Below are 15,000 nucleotides of genomic sequence, written 5' to 3'. Positions count from 1 at the left end.
AAATACGCGCGTGCCCGTACATGCGTCAGCTTGTGTGCGTGTGAGGTGAGTGGGGTGGGTGGGGGTGGGGGACAAGCAAGAGGATCAGAACGGACAAGAGTTGAAGAACGTGCGGACAGCGTTTGAGTGGACATATTCCTTTAAAAGTGGAACCCAGACTCGCGGCCGCGAAGATCAAAGGACAAGGGAGGGAACCGAGAGAGAGTTGTCCCGAAAGTACGGTGCAAAGTGGCCACGAACATACAGCCCACCCACTCTTAGGTTTTATAGGAGCTCACTGCGAACCGCTCCCAGTCGTTGAGCCAATGAAATGCTATGAAGAAGAAGAAGCAGCAGCATGAAAAACTAGAGACGATGAAGACAACTACGATTAAATAATAAAAAAAAGAAGAGAATTGTCATAAATGTAAGAGAGAGAAGAGAGACAGCTTTGAAGAACTCGTGTGATAGTGTGTATGTGAAGGGGCCAACTTTTAAGATACACACACACACACACACACACACACACACACACACACACACACACACACACACACATCTGCCTCATGTTTTTGGCTTCTCTGCTACATGAACCTGCTGGGTTCATATCCATTATTAGTGGCCCGGTAGGAAGTTTGGTGGCTGGAGAAGACGAGAGAGAGTGTGTGTGTGTGTGTGTGCGAGTGTGCGTGTCTGCGAGTGTGCGTGCGAGTGTGGAAGGGGTGGGCACACGTTTCGGGGTTCAGCCAGAACCCGAACGATACGGCCTTCGTGTACATCGGGTAGATCGTCATTATGACATTAGACGAGAGGGGAGATGAAGAGAAGTGAACGAAGAGGAAGAGGAGCACACACGAACGAAATGTTTTATTCAAATAAAGGCCAAAGCCCCATACTGAAGGGGTGTGACCACATGTACATTGAAATATAGGAATTATAATAGTCATACTAATTATACTAATTACCACAGCAACATTCTCTCTCTCTCTCTCTCTCTCTCTCTCTCTCTATATATATATATATATATATATATATATATAAAGGAATGCCAACAGCACCCGTTCCCAGGCGGTCACCCATCCAAGTACTAACCGGGCACGACGTTGCTTAACTTCGGTGATCAGACGAGAACCGGTGTTTTCAACGTGGTATGGCCGTTTTTACAGCTTAGTCTTTTGTGAAGGACCATGACTCACTAGGAGGCAAAATTGCACTGGCTCTTAGTGCTACAGCCTTGTGGGCCAGTTAGCCTTTGGGAACCATCCCAACGCCGACTGTCCTAAAACCCTCTTGACCGAGAGAGTGGGGATATACTTGGGCAAGACACTCTCCTCTATAATCAAATTCTAGCCCAAATAGTCGGAACAGCAGTTGCCTCCTCTGCTGTTCTGATGGTCATAGTCGGTCACGACTATCAGATATATATATATATATATATATATCGTAATTTGCACAAACTCAAAGTCAGACTAATACTACAGCAATATACTACACAAGAAGGGGAGCATGAAGAAAAAAGGAAAAGAAATGGAATAAAAAGAGGACGAGGAGGAAGAGAAAGGAAAAGAGAGGAAGAAAGAAAAGAAGGTGGAAAGTGAAGCGGATGAATAAAAGGCCAGGAGGAGGAGGATGAAAAGGAAGAAGATAAGAAAGGGGAGGAGGATGAGGAGGAAGACGATAAAGAAGAAAGAAATGGGTGGGGAGGGAGAAGAGGGAGGGAGAAGATTGGGGGGGGGGGGGGGAGAAAGAAGAGAAATGAGAGGGACGGAAAGATGAACGGGAAAAGGAAGGAGGAGGGTTATTCAGGGTGATTTTTTTTCTTTCGGTTTTTTTTTTTTTTTTTTTCCTTCCTCCGCGTGCCAACGTGTTGAACACGCCTCATGTAAAAGCAGGCCTGACTAACGAGACAATCAGTGCCCCTGACGTGATCCTCAGGGAGGCGGAACTGACGAGACAACAAAGGATCGTCGGACATTCCCAATGAAAGAACCTCTGACACAACGGAAAGAACACCCAGAACACGTCAGAACCTTGTGCTGTTGGAGAGGAATATTAACATCGTTAAGATCTTTTTTTTTTTTTTTTTTTTTTTCCTTCCCTTCTTTTCATTCTTCCATTTCACGCTCGTGGTTTGCTTGCTTCTCCCGAGGTGAGAGTGAGCTTTTTTTATATGCATGACTGTTGATTTTTTTTTGTTATACACTGGCGTTTATGCAAACCATTCTCTGTTTTCGGAGCTGTCGACAGATATTAGATTTGTGTTCTGATGGTCGAAAATATCATACAGTGTGTGTGATGTGGATATGAGAATTGCATCAGAACAAGAATGGTTTATTCCACTTGCTCTGAGCAGTATATATATATATATATATATATATATATATATATGAGAGAGAGGGGGGGGGGAGGGAGGGAGGGGGAGGGAGATACATTCAGACAGACATGGAGAGACGGACGCTAGGCCTTACCAGACTTGACTCAAATATCATCGTAAACGCTGTGGGCCCTTCTGTTCCAGAAAGAAATCCAGGTACCCTATGAAGTGTCCGACAAAATCATCTTCGGTGCTCAGAAAAACAAACAAATAAACAAAAATAAGCTATGAAGACAACGAAGACGACGACGACGACGATGATGATAGCGTTGAAAGAAATGATCATGTATGTTGGAAAATGGCGGAGGAGGTTGGGTGGATGGATGGAAGATAATCATAACCATCATCATTATGCTCATAATGGCGTGTCCCTTTACCGTGTTATTGTCTGGTATATCCGCGAAGGCCACGTCTGCCATCATCAGTATCATCATCATCATCATCATCATCATCATCATCATCATTATTATTTTGCTCTTTGCTCCACGGTGTATTCAGCTCATGACGTTAGCATATGTTTGTGAATGTGCACGCGATAAACAACGACAGCTTTAGTGGTAGTGATGAATAATAATGGCAGTAGCAGCAGCAGTAGTTGGAGGAGGAAGAGGAGGGAACGCTGAACAGAGAGAAACGGAACTGATGATAGTCACAACAGCAACAGCAGAACAGCAGAACAGCGGCAACGGAGCAGCCGTGATACTGACACACGAAAGATGTCAGGATGGTTTTACCGTCTTCAAAAGCATTCGGCTAAGAAGGTCCACTTTGATAAAATGGATGGATAGCTGCCATCGCTTTGAAGGCAGAGTTATCTCGCTGCTCAATTAACAAGCCCATGCCCGTGCACACTACAAACCGTTGACTTCACTGATAACTATCGTCCGTCTCTCTCTCTCTCTCTCTCTCTCTCTCTCTCTCTCTCTCTCTCTGTGTGTGTGTGTGTGTGTGTGTGTGTGTGTGTGTGTGTGTGTGTGTGCATAACCACACCTCATTAAATCAAAAATGCTCATCATGCTCATTTGATGAAAGAAGTTGCTGACACCTTCGAATGAATTTGTTCGAAATTTTCTCATAATATTGCTTTGCCTTTCTGTTTCAGTCTTCAACTACAGGCATTATCATCATTTACATTTGAATGTTTACGTATGTATTTGTGTGTATCTGAATGTCATGCGTGTACTTCATCATCGCCATCGTCGTCATCATCATCATCATCATTCTCTCTCTCTCTCTCTCTCTCTCTCTCTCTCTCTCTCTCTCTGTGTCTCTCTCTGTGTGTGTCTCTCTCTGTCTGTCTGTCTGTCTCTCTCTCTCATATTACACTTTTTTATCATTTATATGCATTTTTTGCATTGCATTATGATTATGTACCTTTAAATGTTTACTGTGCATTTGAGTGTATATGAATGTCTTGTATGGACTAATATAACCGTTTGATATCCTGTGAGTATTTTGATTTCATTTCTATTTACCCTGAGGGCTGGATGTAAAAAAAGCATGTGCATGCTTATTCCGTTTCCCTCATTAAAATTCGTTCGTTCTCTCGTTCTCTCTCTCTCTCTCTCTTTCATGCGCGCACACACACACACACACACACACACACACACACACACACATATATATATCCCCCCCCTCCCCTACCCTGCCCCCCCCCCCCACCCGACACACACACACACACATACAGACACACACACACACACACACACACACACACACACACACACACACACACACACACACACACACACACACTCACACACATTTACGATGGAGAGTTGTTGGGGATCGATCGTGTATGCCTCTTTTTCTGCGTGTCTTTGAGACAGACAAACAGGGAACGAGAGAGTCAGTGAGCGAGGAAGACTCACACACACACACACACACACACACACACACACACACACACAGACCGACAGAAATGGGGATTAGGAACGCCCTCACAACTTGAGTTTGGAAGCAATCAACCCGCTAAGAGAAGACAGAGATTTGAAGCTTATCAGGGGATAAAAAAAAACTGCTGCTGCAACGGGCGAAATAGTTCAAAACCCAACATTAACCTGGAAGAGTTCTTTTTTTCGGGTCGTTCGGTTTGTAACGATGGCTGAAACAGATATGACACACCCGCACGTTTGGGTTGCTTCGATAAAAGTGTCGCTGCGCGTGGGATCCGGGTTAATCCATATGTGCTGACCTAGGAGTGTGTGTGTGTATGTGAGAGAGAGAGAGAGAGAGAGGGGGGGGGGGGGGGTAAGTCTAGACAGACAAGTGCTAGTTGCTCCGTAGTACAGTAAACTGACAAAGGACATGGTCGAGTCTTATGTACCTTGTTCATGTCAGTTCTGAAGTATGAAACGTATTCGTGATTGTTATGTTGCGAATGTGTGTGCTGCTGACACTGCACTGTACGCTTGTTCGTGCACTCAGTTCTAATGCATATGCACACACGCGAGCGCGCGTGCATCCATTCACATACTAAAAACACAGACACACACACACACACACACACACACACACACACACACACAGAACTGCAGCTAAACGCGTGCGCACATATCGCGCTGCGCGTGCGCACGCATGATAAGTCATAATCGTACATCGGACCAAAAACACCCTCAGAAGAAGAAAATGAAGAAACCAAAACGTGTGGAAGGATCTGGGAGACGAAAATAACAAATTAACTCACTCAGTACGGCCAGTCCTCTCTTCTCCTCTACACAGACCCCTCGGATGTTCAGTGGGTGTCTGAATGACCCAACCTTTAGCTTCCGTCGTCAGAATTGTGGTATTCTTTGTCAACATTCACCTCTTCAGTATGAGAGCCTTCCACTTGCAATATTTTGATGGTGGTAATTGGGATGAAACGCTGTTAACGTCTTCTCTTTCGCCGTTCGTATGGAGAGAGTTAAGAGGAAGGGGGAGGCTGAGAAAGACAACGAAGAACAGGGGAAAAGAACAATGGCCTTCTAACGAACTAACTAACTAATATACCAACACATTGTCTCTCTGAAGACTTGACGCTTCAACTGATCCGGACTGACAGCGGCGGGTTGTAGTAGCTAGATACTCCGTGCTAGACATTCCGTGCTAGTCTTCTCTCCATAAAACCATTTACCCATAACTTTTTTTTTTTTTTTTTACGGCTCGTGTCTTCGTTCCCCTGCTGACCCACTTCCCTCCTGTAGGTCTGTTTCACTGTTTCACGCTGATAATGGGGGATGTCAGGATGCCAGGTGGGGGGGGGGGGGGGGTGGGGGTGGGGGTATAAACGCAGATCTGGACAGGTATATTGTTCACTTTACCGTGAAGAAAACGTTGCAGAGAAGCGATAAACCGTTCGTTTGTAAATGCTAAAAAAAAAGATCAACAAACAGTTGAGATGTAACTCGATCCATTTACAAGGTGCCCAACTGTAAGTCAACGCTGCTTATGCTACCGATTCAGCTGACAAACAGGTGTACACCGGAACAAACCCAGACATTGCTCAAAAAAAACAAACGGAAGCACCGGGCTTGTCCTTTTCCGATCATTTGACGTGTGCACACAGCAGTAAGAGCAGAAGAAATGTGAAAACGCAAATCGGCTTTTATTCAAGACTGGCATGGCCTTTTAATCCCGAATAAGCTACACAGAATATACGGATAATGCAGAACAAAACACATGTTTGCTACGATGGTGTTTTGGCCTTTTCTTAAGCTGATAGAGGGACAGAGAGAATGCTGCGAATGGATGGGTGAGAGAGAGAGAGGGAGTGGGGGTGGAGGGATGCGTTGGTAGTGAGAGTGTGAGGAGGGTGGTGGGTTTGAGGGAGGAGGGTAAAAGGGGGAGTGCGTGAGATGAGGGAAGGAAAAGCATGAAGCGAAGGTGAAGAAGAAAGATATGAAGGAAGATGACAGGTTTGAAAACAGGGGTGAGGAAGAAAAAAAGAAAGAAAGGGCAAAGAAAGAGTAACAAAAGACAGCAAAGAAGAAGATAAGAAACAAAAGACAGCAAAGAAGAAGATAAGAGGGGAGAAGGGAGGGAGGTGGGAGGGCAGGGGAGGGGGGGGGGCAACAAAAAAAGAAGCTAATGAACACACATGTCTTTCAGAAGACTTAAATCTTTCCTGACTGACGGCAACATGATGTTCTTGTCTTGGCATTCCTTACTAAAGAGCCCCCTCAATACATCGTGAACCCCCCCCCCCCCCTCACCCCCCCCCCCCCCGAGTCCTCCCCCACTCTTCTCTTCCCCTCCCTCTCCTTCCCTCTCCCACACCCCCCTCCGTCCCCCCAACTCACCAGCACCCACCCGACTCCACTCCGACAACAACAGCCTTCACCTTCATTCAGAGCATCTTGACGAACTCCTTCAGCTGCGCTTCTCTTCCCTGGTGCCAAAGTGTCTGCACCCACCAGACTGTGCAGTTTTCTGAAGCCATCAAGCCAGCAGCACCCACCCGCCCACCCACCCACCCATCCACCCACCTACCTGTCTGCCCCCACCCCCACCCCCTCCTTCCTTCCCTGCCCTTAACCTTACTGACACACTTAGCTGTTTGCTGTTATCATGGATGGAATGTTGGGAGGATGATGAGTGGTACTTGTTTTTGTTTTTGCTTTTGTTTCGTTTTGGGAGGCGTGAGGATGGGTAGGGGTAGAGAGGGAGAGAGAGAGAGAGACAGACAGACAGAGACATACAGAGAGACAGACAGACACACACACACACACACACTAGGATGAAGATTATAAGAAAAGGTGTTTGTGTTTTTTGGGTTTTTTTTTTATTAATCATCTCCCCCTCCCCCCTCTTCTTAGCTGTCTTTCTCTCCTCCCGCCCTTTCCTCGTTATTAAAGTTTTTATTTTTCTTTCTGTCTCACTCACTCTCTTTGTTCTTTGTCTTTCTCTCTCTCTTTCGTCTCTCTCTCGTCTCTCTCTCTCTCTCTCTCTCTCTCTCTCTCTCTCTTTCGTCTCTCTCTCGTCTCTCTCTCGCTCGCTCTTTTTTCTCATACACTCTCTACACTTCATGCAATGTTAAAGGAGGTAGTTACAGCTTGCAACGTTTCAGATTTTACGGCAGCACTAAAACCAATTACCCGTGACAGCGCGCAGGCAGGGAAGGCATTCTACACCACACAACTTTCGTCATGTTTGGCAATGCTCATCATTCCTTTTTACAACAAGCCTCTTCAATAGAGGATGCGTGCAGCATTCACCTGGTCTGTCTTGTCTGTCTTGTCTGTCTGTCTGTCTATGAACACCGCCGCTAAGATATCATTCCATTAAACACACAGCTTCAGTACCTAGAGAATGCGTACAGCTTTCACCTGGTCTGTCTAGTCTGTCTGTTAACACTGTCGCTATCGTTCTATTAACTCTCTCCATACGAACGGCGAAAGAGACGACGTTAACAGCGTTTCACCCCAATTACCATCATCAAAATATTGCAAGCGGAAGGCTCTTATACTGAAGAGGTGAATGTTGACAAAGAATACCACAATTCTGACGACGGAAGCTAAAGGTTGGGTCATTCAGACACCCACTGGACATCCGAGGGGTCTGTGTAGCGGAGAAGAGAGGACTGGCCGTACTGAGTGAGTTAAACACACATCTTCAGTATCTAGATAATGCGTACAGCTTTCACCTGGTCTGTCTGGTCTAGTCTGTTAACACTGTCGCTATCGTTCTATTAAACAAGCATCTTCAATAACCAGAGTATGCATACAGCTTTCATCTGTCCTGCTCTGTCTGTGAACACTGTTGATAAGGGATAACTCCATCTAACAACTGTAGAATGCGTGCAGTTTTCACCAGTCCTGTTCTGTCTGTGAACGCTGTCACTACGAAATCATTCCATTTAACAAGCGTATTCAGTAGCTAGAGAATGCGTGCAGCTTTCACCTTGTCTGTCAAAAGCACCGCAGCTATGATATCATTCCATAAAGTTTCAGTTTCAGTTTCAGTAGCTCAAGGAGGCGTCACTGCGTTCGGACAAATCCATATACGCTACACTCATTCCATAAAACAAACGTCTTCAATAACTAGAGTATGTGTGCAGCTTTCACCAGTCCTGTTCTGTCTGTCTGTGAACAGTGGCGCTAAGAGATCATTCAATTTAATAAGCATCTTCATTAACTAGAGTATGTGTGCAGCTTTCACCAGTCCTGTTCTGTCTGTGAACACTGTCACTACGAAATTATTCCATTTAACAAGCGTATTCAATACCTAGAGAACGCGTGCAGCTTTCACCTTGTCTGTCTATAGCACTGCAGCTATGATATCATTCCATAAAACAAGCATAAGTAGAGAATGCGTGCAGCTTTCAACAGTCCTGTTCTGTCTGTGAACACTGTCGCTAAGAGATCATTCAACAAGCATCTTCAATAACTAGAGTATGCGTACAGCTTTCAACAGCCCTGTTCTGTCTGTGAACACTGTCGCAAAGAGATCATTCAACAACCATCTTCAATAACTAGAGTATGCGTACAGCTTTCACCAGTCCTGTTCTGTCTGTGAACACTGTCGCAAAGAGATCATTCAACAACCATCTTCAATAACTAGAGTATGCGTGCAGCTTTCACCAGTCCTGTTCTGTCTGTGAACACTGTCGCTAAGAGATCATTCAACAAGCATCTTCAATAACTAGAGTATGCGTGCAGCTTTCAACAGCCCTGTTCTGTCTGTGAACACTGTCGCTAAGAGATCATTCAACAAGCATCTTCAATAACCAGAGTATGCGTACAGCTTTCAACAGTCCTGTTCTGTCTGTAACACTGTCGCTAAGAGATCATTCAAAAAGCATCTTCAATAACCAGAGTATGCGTACAGCTTTCACCAGTCCTGTTCTGTCTGTGAACACTGTCGCTAAGAGATCATTCATTAAGCATCTTCAATAACCAGAGTATGCGTACAGCTTTCAACAGTCCTGTTCTGTCTGTGAACACTGTCGCTAAGAGATCATTCAACAAGCATCTTCAATAACTAGAGTATGCGTACAGCTTTCACCAGTCCTGTTCTGTCTGTGAACACTGTCGCTAAGAGATCATTCAACAAGCATCTTCATTAACTTGAGTATGCGTGCAGCTTTCAACAGTCCTGTTCTGTCTGTGAACACTGTCGCTAAGAGATCATTCAACAAGCATCTTCAATAACTAGAGTATGCGTGCAGCTTTCACCAGTCCTGTTCTGTCTGTGAACACTGTCGCTTAGAGATCATTCAGCAAGCATCTCCAATAACTAGAGTATGCGTGCAGCTTTCACCAGTCCTGTTCTGTCTGTGAACACTGTCGCTTAGAGATCATTCAGCAAGCATCTCCAATAACTAGAGTATGCGTGCAGCTTTCACCAGTCCTGTTCTGTCTGTGAACACTGTCGCTAAGAGATCATTCAACAAGCATCTTCAATAACTAGAGTATGCGTGCAGCTTTCAACAGTCCTGTTCTGTCTGTGAACACTGTCGCTAAGAGATCATTCAACAAGCATCTTCAATAACTAGAGTATGCATGCAGCTTTCACCAGTCTTGTTCTGTCTGTGAACACTGTCGCTAAGAGATCATTCAACAAGCATCTTCAATAACTAGAGTATGCGTGCAGCTTTCACCAGTCCTGTTCTGTCTGTGAACACTGTCGCTAAGAGATGTCCTCCCACAGAGATGATCAACAGCAGGGGCTTGCTCTTTAAACTGTGACGCAGTCGGATATCCTCCCCACGGGGTGGAATCTTTGTGCTGGAAGTTTCTTCATCTTTTCTGCCTCTCTCTCTTGGTTTACAGGCAGGGAGGAAGAAACTACACTGTTTGGGGCGCCCTCTGCCTCCTTTCGATCCTGGCACCAGCGAGGGGGCAGACAAGCTGGCACAGTTCAGGACAGTGCAGCACAGTACGACACAGAGCAGCGGAGTTAACAACAGCGTTAAGCAGCAGAGTACATTATCAGCAAAGTATAGCAAGATACAGTGCAGCACAGCACGGCAAAACACAACCGAGTATGTATAATAGCACAGTACAATATGGCACAGTTCAGCACAGCACAGTAGAGGACATTGCATTAATTCGCAGCAACCTGCAGCACATTACGACACAGCATAGCGGACCACATTACAGCACAGTGCGTCAACGTATAGTGCAGCATGACCCAGCACCGCGCACAATACTACAGAATACTCCACAGCTTTTCACAGTGCACGACAACTCATGTGACCAGTCATCTTTGTCTTGCAAACGATACTGAGTGAAACTGAATGAAACACAAGTGACACTGAGCTGAGTGAAACAAAAATACAGCCAGGGGCTGTTTTCGTGAAGTTGATTGCGCTTAGAATAAAATCTAGTTGACAGCAAAGCAGCCGACGTATGATGCATGAAGTCAGATCTTGACAATTCTGATTCGTGTAAGATGTTGGTGTCATTAATTTCACGAAAAGGTTTCCGCTGCTGCTGCAAGAGGAATGCTCCTGTCACTGATATCTCCCTCTCCACCTACCCAACCCCCTTTTCCCGTTTCAGTGCTCTGTCTGTCTCTGTCTGTCTCTCTCTCTCTCTCCCCCCATCCCGCGTCTCTCTCTAATTTGTGTCCATATTCGTACAGAATCAAAATGAGATGGAAGTCCATTTTGTGCTTGAGTGTTCAACACTGAGAGATTATTACAGAACAAATAAATCCAGAAAAAAATCAGCAACAAATCAGCAACAAAACAGCAGCAATGTTTTTTTTTTAAACTTGTCCAGGTATTGCCATCTACAAATGAAAATACTGTTGAAACAAATCACTCTATAGAATACGTTTAAAGGGAGAAGTGTTATTTGTGATAACATTAACATTCTGTGTGAATCAGTGTGTGGCCCTCATTTCTTCATGTGTGGTCCCTCATCTAAGGGCTGTAGTGCTTATGAATAAAACATCTGGGTCTGAGATTTCTCTCTCTCTCTCACCTCCTCCCCCCCCACCCCCCGCTTCTCTCTCTCTCTGTCAGTAGTGATGAATGTTGTGAGCTTCGTACATAAAGCTCTTGCCATTAGGGAGCAGAGTTTAAGTTAGTGATTAATTCTGTTTGTGCACGCCCTTTGTGAAGGGCCAAGGCCTGTACAATTGAGCCATCTCTCTCTCTCCCTCTCTCTCTCTCTCTCTCTGTGGGGCGGAGGGGGGGGAGTGTGTGTGTGTGTGTGCGCGCGCGTGCGCTTCTCGCAAATGTAAACATGAGGCTCAGCACTGGAAACGACATCCCAAAGCCGTGTGATGCATTCAGTCAGACTAAAGCGTTTACACGTGTGTGTGTGTGTGTGTGTGTGTGTGTGTGTGTGTGTGTGTTTGTGTTTTCTTTCTCTCTCTCTCTCTCTCCCCTCTCTCACAGAACGAGCAACGCTGTCAGCAACAACCGCAACTGTTTCTTTCACAGACAATGCTTGCAAAACACTGTCGAGTTAAATTGCATTGTTTAGTCTCGCCAGACACTTAGGGAGAAAGTAAAGACAGTTACTGCTGTTGCAAACACGCTCCCCCCCAAACAAAAAACAAACAAAAAAACTGGTGGTGCCACGTTTTTGTTCATTGCGGAGATTGATGAGGTGACAGACGAAACAGGGCTCGAAGAATCTTTATGAATGAGAACGTCTGACTGACGGAGAACGAGACGTATATTACATTGGAGTGTGCGTTTTATGCGTCTGTGTGTGTGTGTGTGTGTGTGTGTGTGTGTGTGTGTGTGTATGTGTGTGTCTGCGTCTGCGCGCACGCGCAATTTATTTTATTTATTTATTTATTCATTTCTCCTTTTTTTGTCTGTGGGATAAATTGCAAACGGGACAGGATCAGACATACAAAGAGGGAAAGAGAGAGATAAACAGAGAGATGGAACGGATTAGAACGGGATATACATTGGTCGTACGTTCACAATGGAGAGAGAGAGAGAGAGAGAGAGAGAGAGAGAGAGAGAGAGAGAGAGAGCATGTGTGGGCGAGCCCACGCACACACGTGAAGACATTTTCACCAACGGTGCTTGTATTTGCTAAGAAACGGCTTTCTGGCAACCCTGAAAATAAGCTCACCAACTGTCTCCAGCTCTAAGGGGTGGATTACAGAGTTTTGCTGGGCGACGTCTTTCTCTTTTCACCTGTCTGTCTGTCTGTCTGTCTCCCTCACACACACACACACACACACACACACACACACACACACACACACACAAAATCACCTGCACTGCAATGCCCCCAACCCCCCACCAACAGATAGTCTCATCGGCAATCACAAGCAATAAATAAAAAAAGCACGGACAGTTTAAAACAAAAAAAAAAAAAAAAAAAAAAAAACACAAAACTGCCAAAATGAATACACACACGTTCGTTTGAATAATGACGCTGCATCTTCATAAACTGACTAGCTCGTTACGTATTCTGTTCATAAACTTGATTGATTATTGCCTATTCTGTTAATAAAAACAAAAATGATCATTACATTTTCCCTCTTTAATTGGTGTGTCTTCTGCCCAGTCCCGCTTGGGCTTGTCACTGGTCAGTACTGGTCACGTTTTTTTTTTCAAGGCCTGACTAAACGCGTTAGGCTACGCCGCTGGTCAGGCATCTGCTTGGCAGATGTGGTGTAGCGTATATGGATTTGTCCGAACGCAGTGACGCCTCCTTGAGCTACTGAAACTGAAACTAGTCACGGGGGACGGGAACTGCTGGAATTCTACGATGCTTTTACTCTCGTAACGAAGAAAGGATATGATGTGTTGGCCTGGGTTCCCGGCCATGTTGGTATTCGTGGTAACGAAAGGGCAGACCAGCTGGCCAAGAATGTTGTAAAGAAAGAATTATCGAGATCCTTCGTACCTTACACAGACATGAAGCAGAAGGTGAACACTTACGTTAAAGATCTTTGGCAAGACGGTCAACAAGCTGTTCCAAATCAATCCAGAACTAAAAGAGACCCTCCCATCGGTGGTGAAGAACAGAAAGGAGGAGTCTGTGCTGTGTAGACTGCGCGTGGGGCACACTTTTATTATTATTATTATTATTTTTTTTATACTACTCATTCTTACTCGTCGAAGGGGAAGGAGGCCCCTCAAATATTCCCTGTGATGAGCTTCTCACCGTGAAACACGTGCTCCTTGACTGTTGGGATCTGCATGACGTTAGACACAGACATTATACGGCGGTTTCTCTGAAGACTTTGTTTCGTGATGTCCCTCCGTGGACGCTGATGGCTTTCTTGAAAGGTGAACATTTAAAATCTGATTTGAAGGTTTTACACTATGGAAGTGTTTTTTTTTTTAAAACTCTGAGTGGAAAGTTTAAAGCGGTTACTTGTTTTTATTGGGTTTTTTTTACGCTTGACTTGTAGTAGGTATTAACGTGGCGATAGCCTTGAGATGGCCTTAGTGGGCGAGGCTCTAAGCACCATAGTTTTATTTGATTTGGGGGGGGGGGGGGGGGGGAGGATGTGGGGGCAGAAGTCGATTGGTATGGAATGAAAGACGAGGCCAGATCAGAGAGGTATGTCTGCTGATGGTCTTGGTCTTCCTCTTTTTTTTCTTGGTCACTGGGCAGCTCTGTTGCGATACAGAGGGCGATGGACCTGGATGGGTGGACGTGATGGATCTGGTTGGGTGGACGTGATGGATCTGGTTGGGTGGACGTGATGGACCTGGTTTGGTGGACGTGATGGATCTGGTTGGGTGGACGTGATGGACCTGGTTGGGTGGACGTGATGGACCTGGTTGGGTGGACGTAGTGCTAAGAGGTAGCTTTTGTACAGTGCATGGGTTGAGGGGGATGTGCCTGTTCCTTTCCATCTGTTCGCCCATCATCTATCCATCCTTTTAATCACCATCCACCTGTCTGTCTATCTGTCTGTCTGTAACCTTATATCTGTGTTTGCTTCTGTATCTGTCTAACTATGCCTGTCTCAAGCTCCCCCACCCTATCTCCTTTCTTTCCCCCTAAACCTTGTATCCCCACTTCAGTGCCACCACAATATCTCCTTCAATGATTATTATCATCACCTCCTCGGAGCGAGACAGTCTCTGTGTCAGTCTCGCCATGCCTATCTCAGGCTCCCCCGCCCTATCTCCTTTTGTTTGTCTCCCATAAACCTTGTATCCCTACTTCAGTACCGCCACGATATCGCCTTCAGTGATCATTATCATCACGCCCTCAGTGCGACACGGAAACGGCCTGCAAACTCTGCTGCGGTTGAGGGCACGTGATTCGCTGCATGCCCGTATTGGCCTGTGGATTGTGGGGCAGCAACGAAGAACGGCCACTCTTTGTCTGTTTGGAGGCTGTCCCTGAATGGAGCACCCCAGGTGATTGAGGGCACTGCCCTACGCATAATATGGGGATAGTAGCAATTGAGAAGGGGGGGGGGGGGAGGAAATCTGGCGTGTTGGGCGTCGTCGCTCGGTCGGCAGGACTGGACCTCTGCGTACACGTAATTGGGAGCAATGAACTGTTGAACACACAGCTGAGCCTTCAGCCCCATCGACCAGCCCCCCCCCCCCTCCCCCCTCTCCTCCATGCTCCCCTTCCTTCAAGTCTTCGACAAAAACTCTCAGCCGCCAGACATCATCGTCATCATCATCATCATCATCATCATCGTCGTCGTCGTCGTCGTCCGCCTCCGTCAACCCCTACAGTCCTTCACCGCACTACCCCTACCATTACCACCACCAC

The 15,000-nt window shown here is 45.9% G+C and overlaps 1 protein-coding gene and 1 pseudogene across 1 annotated transcript in view; one reads left to right on the top strand and one right to left on the bottom strand.

Annotated features, from left to right (window-relative positions):
* The window catches only part of LOC143277289 (secretin receptor-like), a 296,984-nt gene that overhangs the window by 76,125 nt on the left and 205,859 nt on the right, over positions 1-15,000 (top strand). The gene's annotated exons all lie outside the window — the stretch shown is intronic.
* LOC143279589 (5S ribosomal RNA) lies at positions 1,026-1,141 on the bottom strand (annotated as a pseudogene).

The sequence above is a fragment of the Babylonia areolata genome, chromosome 2, assembly GCF_041734735.1.
Source record: "Babylonia areolata isolate BAREFJ2019XMU chromosome 2, ASM4173473v1, whole genome shotgun sequence".
NCBI classification, from domain to species: domain Eukaryota; kingdom Metazoa; phylum Mollusca; class Gastropoda; order Neogastropoda; family Buccinidae; genus Babylonia; species Babylonia areolata.
The sequence above is the reverse complement of the archived record's forward strand: the minus strand, read 5'-3'. Positions and strand labels throughout refer to the sequence as shown.